The 5,739-nt window shown below is 41.7% G+C and overlaps 2 long non-coding RNA genes across 3 annotated transcripts; both read right to left on the minus strand.

Annotated features, from left to right (window-relative positions):
* Nucleotides 1-2,633: 2,633 nt before the first annotated feature.
* LOC143353842 (uncharacterized) lies at nucleotides 2,634-3,257 on the minus strand. Its single transcript, XR_013082212.1, has 3 exons — nucleotides 3,201-3,257; nucleotides 2,766-2,978; nucleotides 2,634-2,672 (listed from the first exon to the last, which is right to left on the minus strand). It is a non-coding gene; the product is annotated as an uncharacterized LOC143353842 (long non-coding RNA).
* Nucleotides 3,258-3,758: 501 nt separating this feature from the next.
* On the minus strand, nucleotides 3,759-5,204 carry LOC143353843 (uncharacterized). Of its 2 annotated transcripts, XR_013082214.1 has the most exons (3): nucleotides 4,948-5,204; nucleotides 4,783-4,858; nucleotides 3,759-3,944 (listed from the first exon to the last, which is right to left on the minus strand). It is a non-coding gene; the product is annotated as an uncharacterized LOC143353843 (long non-coding RNA). The 2 variants fall into 2 exon arrangements; XR_013082213.1 differs by having other exon boundaries at nucleotides 4,783-5,204.
* Between the last annotated feature and the right edge of the window lie 535 nt (nucleotides 5,205-5,739).

Raw genomic sequence — 5,739 nt, forward strand, 5'->3', positions numbered from 1 at the left:
GTAATTCCTTTATTGTTGACGATATAACGTTTGTGTCACCTTCAATAGAAACTACGGTTGCCCTCCCTCAAGCAAGCTCTTTGCCATCTCATAATACTGTTCCAATACAGAGTACCCCGACTAATTCTTCTATCTTTTATGATACAACCGCTTCCTCTAATGGTCCCGCAGCCATCGAAATAAGTCCTGTTAATGTATCTGAGCGTTCTTTTCTGCCACTGAAACTTGCTATCGACCTTATACCTCAGTTTGATGGACAATCTTGTTCGGTGACGAAATTTATAGGGCAATGCAAATTAGCCAATGATAGAATCAAACCCGCCGATAAGGATAATCTTCTTGCTCTGATTAGGAATAAAATCGTGGGGCATCCTGACTTCTTAATTTCGGGCCACCGCGAAGTTAATAGTTTTGATGAGCTAATAAAAATCTTGAAGGAGTCATTCGCGCGATTTTTCAAGGTAGATTCGATTCATAACGAACTGAGAAACATACGGCAAGTAGATAATGAGAGAGTTGATGTTTATGGGGCCCGAGTTAGCGAAATTCTAAGTAGGGGAATTGAAGCGGCAAAAGAGAAATATACTGCGGAAGAATTTATAGGCGCGAAGGTTGTCCTCAGTCAAGCCGCGGTAACGGGTTTCACTAAAGGATTAAGCGACCGCGTAGCACGAATGATAATTTTAAAGGATAATTTACAGACTTTAGAATCCGCTATAAAAGTAGCAGTTCAATTAGAAGGTGAAACTTTTGAAGAATATCGACATACCCCTCCGAAACTCACTGCATGCGACGCTCGATTATACGTGACCAATACGCGACCTGATAGAAGGTGTTTTAGATGCGGCCAACCAGGGCATGACCGTGTTCATTGCACCGATAACCTCCCCAATCACCCCCAGAATTCCCGGGAAATTAGATGCCGTTTATGTAGAAAGACCGGTCATGTAGAGTCCCAGTGTTACGCGAACGTCTCAGGAAATTCTCAGGGAAATAAATTTAACCGACCTTCAACATCCCGGTTTAATGGAAACTCGCAGTCTTTAAACTCGCGAGGGGCACCGCGTCGAAGCGCACCGCGGAACGAAGCCCTTATCGCGCGCGCCGGTCCATCCGAATCTGCTTAAATCTTGACGCCAGTGAGATTGTCCAATCACCCGCTATTACGTTGAATCACCAATCTTTTAATGAAGGAATTGCTTCTTTCCTCGTAGACACAGGCGCTCAGATAAACTTGATTAAACGAAAAGGAGTAGGTATAGGAACGTTGGTTGATCCTGATATTGTATACGATCTGACCGGAATCGGATCCGGAATATTACATACCAACGGACAAATTCGCGTTTTCATTGATAACATCCCAGTGGAGTTCCAGATTGTCGACGACAATTTTCCTGTCAGAGAAACTGGAATTTTAGGGATGCCATTCTTAGTAAAACATGAGGGCACTTTGATTTTTAGGGATAAATTGCCTAGCATCTTGCAACTCAGAGACAAAAGGTACCCCCTTGCCTCTGCCTCCATTGAATTGCCCCCGCGCAATAAAGTTTTAATAACGATCCCTGTAAAACCAGATAAAGAATTCGGCTATATTCGTAGGATAAATGCTGGACCAGGAATTTTCATTGGGGATGTCTTGGCTAAACAAGAAGGAGGATTTACGAAAATCTTCGCTATTAATACTACTCCTGGCCATGTTTCTCTTAAATTACCTCCCGTAGAATTAGAGGATTTTGATATTGCATCCCCATCTCCGCGATCTGCTCGGAAAGGAGACCCTGGTACAGAAAAATCTAGGGCCCATGCTCGAAGAATTGCTGAGCTACTTAAATGTCTCAATTTAAATCATTTAAACGAAGTTGAAAAGGGTAGTATCTTGGAAATTATAAGCGATTTCCCATATCAATTTCACCTCCCTGGAGATAAGTTAGGTAGTACTAATGCTGCTGAGCATACCATAGTAACAACTGATGATAATCCCATTAATACTAAGCAATATAGGTTCCCCCTTACCCATAAAGATGAGATAAACAAGCAGGTGGATAGGTTAATCAAAGACCAAGTAATTCAATCCTCCATTTCTCCATATAACTCGCCGGTCTGGATCGTCCCCAAAAAAACCGATTCTTCTGGTAGAGCTCGTTGGCGCATGGTAATTGATTACCGTAAACTGAATGAGAAAACTATCAGTGATGCGTACCCACTTCCTAACATTACCGACATATTAGATCAACTTGGTGGAGCGAAATACTTTAGTACGTTAGATCTAGCTTCCGGCTTCCATCAAATTCCAATTACCGAAAAGTCTAAAGCAAAGACCGCATTTTCAACCCCCTATGGTCACTATGAGTTTAATAGAATGCCATTTGGGTTAAAAAATGCACCGGCCACATTCCAAAGGATAATGGATTTAGTGTTGTCAGGTCTGCAAGGAGTAGAACTCTTTGTATACATGGATGACATTGTCATTTATGCTGACTCCCTTGAGGAACATCGTCGAAAGTTGCGGAATTTGTTAGCTCGATTACAAAACGCCGGTTTAACTCTTCAGCCGGATAAGTGCTGGTTCCTCCGTAAGGAAATTACTTATTTAGGCCATATCATCACTACTGATGGTGTGAAACCCGACCCGATGAAAATTGAAGCCGTCAAACGATTCCCCGTACCTAAAACTAAGAAAAATATTAAACAGTTTTTGGGCCTTGTAGGGTATTATAGGAGATTCATTCAGGATATGGCGAAAATTGCCAAACCTCTTACTCAACTATTGAAAAAAGATGTTCATCTAGTATGGGACGGTAAAGCCCAAACGGCCTTCGAAACCCTCCGGGATCTTATCTGTGCAGAACCCCTCCTGCAATTCCCAAATTTCTCACAACCCTTCGTAGTTACCACAGACGCTTCCAATTTCGCTGTAGGGGCTGTATTGAGCCAAGGGCCTATAGGGAAAGACCTCCCCATCGCGTATGCATCTAGAACTTTAAATGAAGCAGAATGTAATTATTCTACTATAGAAAAGGAATTGTTAGCAGTTCTATTCGCAGTAGACCATTTTCGACCTTATCTCTACGGTCATCAATTCACCCTGGTAACTGATCATCGCCCGTTAGTTTGGTTACACAATGTCAAAGATCCCACATCAAAACTTATGAGATGGCGAATTAAATTGAACGAATATGAGTATAACATTGTGTACAAACCTGGTAAGGTGAACTCCAACGCAGACGCATTGTCCCGAAACCCTGTAGACCTCCAAAATAATTTAATGTTCCAAACAAACTTAATAGATCCTTGTCTGGAGAATTCGGGGGTGGCTCTCGCAGGCGCCGGCGAGGTGTTGCTCACGAACCTCCGGACAAACCCAAATCCTACCTCAGACCAAAGCATAGAATATTACTGTGAGGAACGGGTTGCCTCTGTTTTCCTTGCGCGCGGGGAAGCAGTGGTTGGAAATGAGGTCGAAGACAGTTGCAAAACTTTTGGTAGTAGAGACAGCGATAATGACGACAGTGACGATTATCATACTGCTGACGAAGACGAAACGCCTTCACCTTCAATAAAATTCCATGTAGGAGGGAAGGAACCACTCTCTGATCTGTACGAGGTCGTTGAAAGACACGACAACCGTGAAGAGAGTGTAGATATTCGGATTCTGCCTCGGGCATCGTTGGCTTGCGGCGACTCGGGCGTCTGGAAAATCGGCAAGCCGGAAAACCTCCTGACCCCGTTCCAGGCACCGTTAGGCGCAAGGACGATGCTTTCTCTTTCTATCCCTTCTTTTCGGCGCTCTGGCTGCCCTGAGAATATCGGCAATCCGGAAAACCTCCTGACCCCGTCTCAGGGAGCTATCGCTGGTGGTGTATTGCGTGGTAAAGCGCAGATTCTTCAGGCTGAGGAGCCGGTTATAGGGGCACAATCCGAGATAGGGCCGACCTCATTCAAACCTGAAACACAGATAGAGAATCTATATGACACAACGCAGAAAGCGAATAAAATATTACCTATTAGAGTCACGGACAATATACCCAACCCTCATCCCACTTTCCTCCCGACCTTTAAACATTCTAAGGATTATCTCTACATGCGTAAAGATAACCTTATACATTTCCTCCCTACTGATTGTTCATGTGCTACAGAGACTAGCAAGGATCTCCTGAAACGGGAGAAGTTTCTTATCCATCGAGTAAAAGAGCACAATGTTAATGTTGGAGAAGCCTTAACCATACCCGGGGATAGATTCTATATATTTCACTTATTCATTAAAACTACCTCTGAAGAGATACCTGACTTTCAGAATGTCGTAGCCTCATTGAAGTCCCTCAAATGCCTCATGGATAGGACAAACACAAAAACCCTTAGCATTTCTAGAGTACACAATGGATTAGGAACTATTGGTTGGGATCTCCTCGAACAATCAATAAAATCCATACTTACTGACCCCCAATATATAATAACCATTTGTTCCGGAGAAATAATCATCCCTGAAATATCGGATAGACTAAAAATTATTAAGGAACATCACGATACTACCATCGGTGGTCATCATGGTATGACCAAGGTATACGACAGTATTAGAGAAAATTTTTATTGGCCTAGGATGGGAAAAGAAATCCAAGATTTTGTGAGGACTTGCCCTTCTTGTCAACAGAATAAGGTACTTTCCGCAAAAACTAGACAACCCATGCGCATCACTGATACCCCAAGTAGAGCTTTTGAAAAAATTCAAATGGATATAGTAGGTCCCTTGCCCATTACCAATAAAGGCAATAAATATTTACTTACCCTACAGGATAATCTAACCAAATACTCAGATGCCATTCCGTTAGCAAGCATAGATTCAATAACTGTTGCCACAGCCCTGGCGGAACAATTTATTAGTAGATTTGGATGTCCCAGGACTATTCATACGGATCAGGGACGAAACTTTACGAGTGAAGTTATGAAAACCTTTTGTAAAATCTTCAAGATCCAAAGGATTACTTCTACTGCATTCCATCCACAGTCATTAGGATCTCTCGAACGTGCCCATAGAGTTTTTGTAGAATATTTGAAACACTACTGCACTAAAACAGACTGGGATGATTGGATTAGATTTGGGATGTTTTCATATAACACTTCCGTACATGAAGCTACAGGATTTACCCCACACGAATTAGTTTTTGGTGTTAAGGCTTTAATTCCTTCTGAATTTGCTAAGCAGGAAATCCCTCGGACATTCTTTCATTACTTAAACGAATTTTTTACAAAGATTACCACTACTCAAGCTATGGCAGCAACGAATTTAAATCGAGCAAAGGAAAAAAGTAAACGACTGTACGACAAAAATGTTAATCCTCGTAAATTTAATGTAGGCGATTATGTTTATCTAGCTAAGGAACCAAAAACGTCCAAATTTGATACCGAATGGGCAGGGCCATACCACGTAGTTAATGTATATAACGACTTAACAATAGAGATAGAGATAAGTAATAATAAATTTAAAACGGTCCATGCGAATAAGTTGAAACTAGCCTGTATACGATTAGATTAGTAAAGCGACTGAGTATAAAACTGTTGTACAAATAAACTGAATCCACCTTAAACGATTTTAATGTAAATATATACATCAGGAACTCCGAGTGTAGGTACACCTGCGCACACACACATATATAGTTATTCTGAAACAGACTCAAATCATGCGCCGTCTATATAATTAATTAGAATAGAGTAGTATCAAGTAGTATGTAAAAGCTGTTCCCA

The sequence above is a fragment of the Halictus rubicundus genome, chromosome 4 (assembly GCF_050948215.1).
Source record: "Halictus rubicundus isolate RS-2024b chromosome 4, iyHalRubi1_principal, whole genome shotgun sequence".
In the NCBI taxonomy this organism is placed as follows: Eukaryota; Metazoa; Arthropoda; class Insecta; order Hymenoptera; family Halictidae; genus Halictus; species Halictus rubicundus.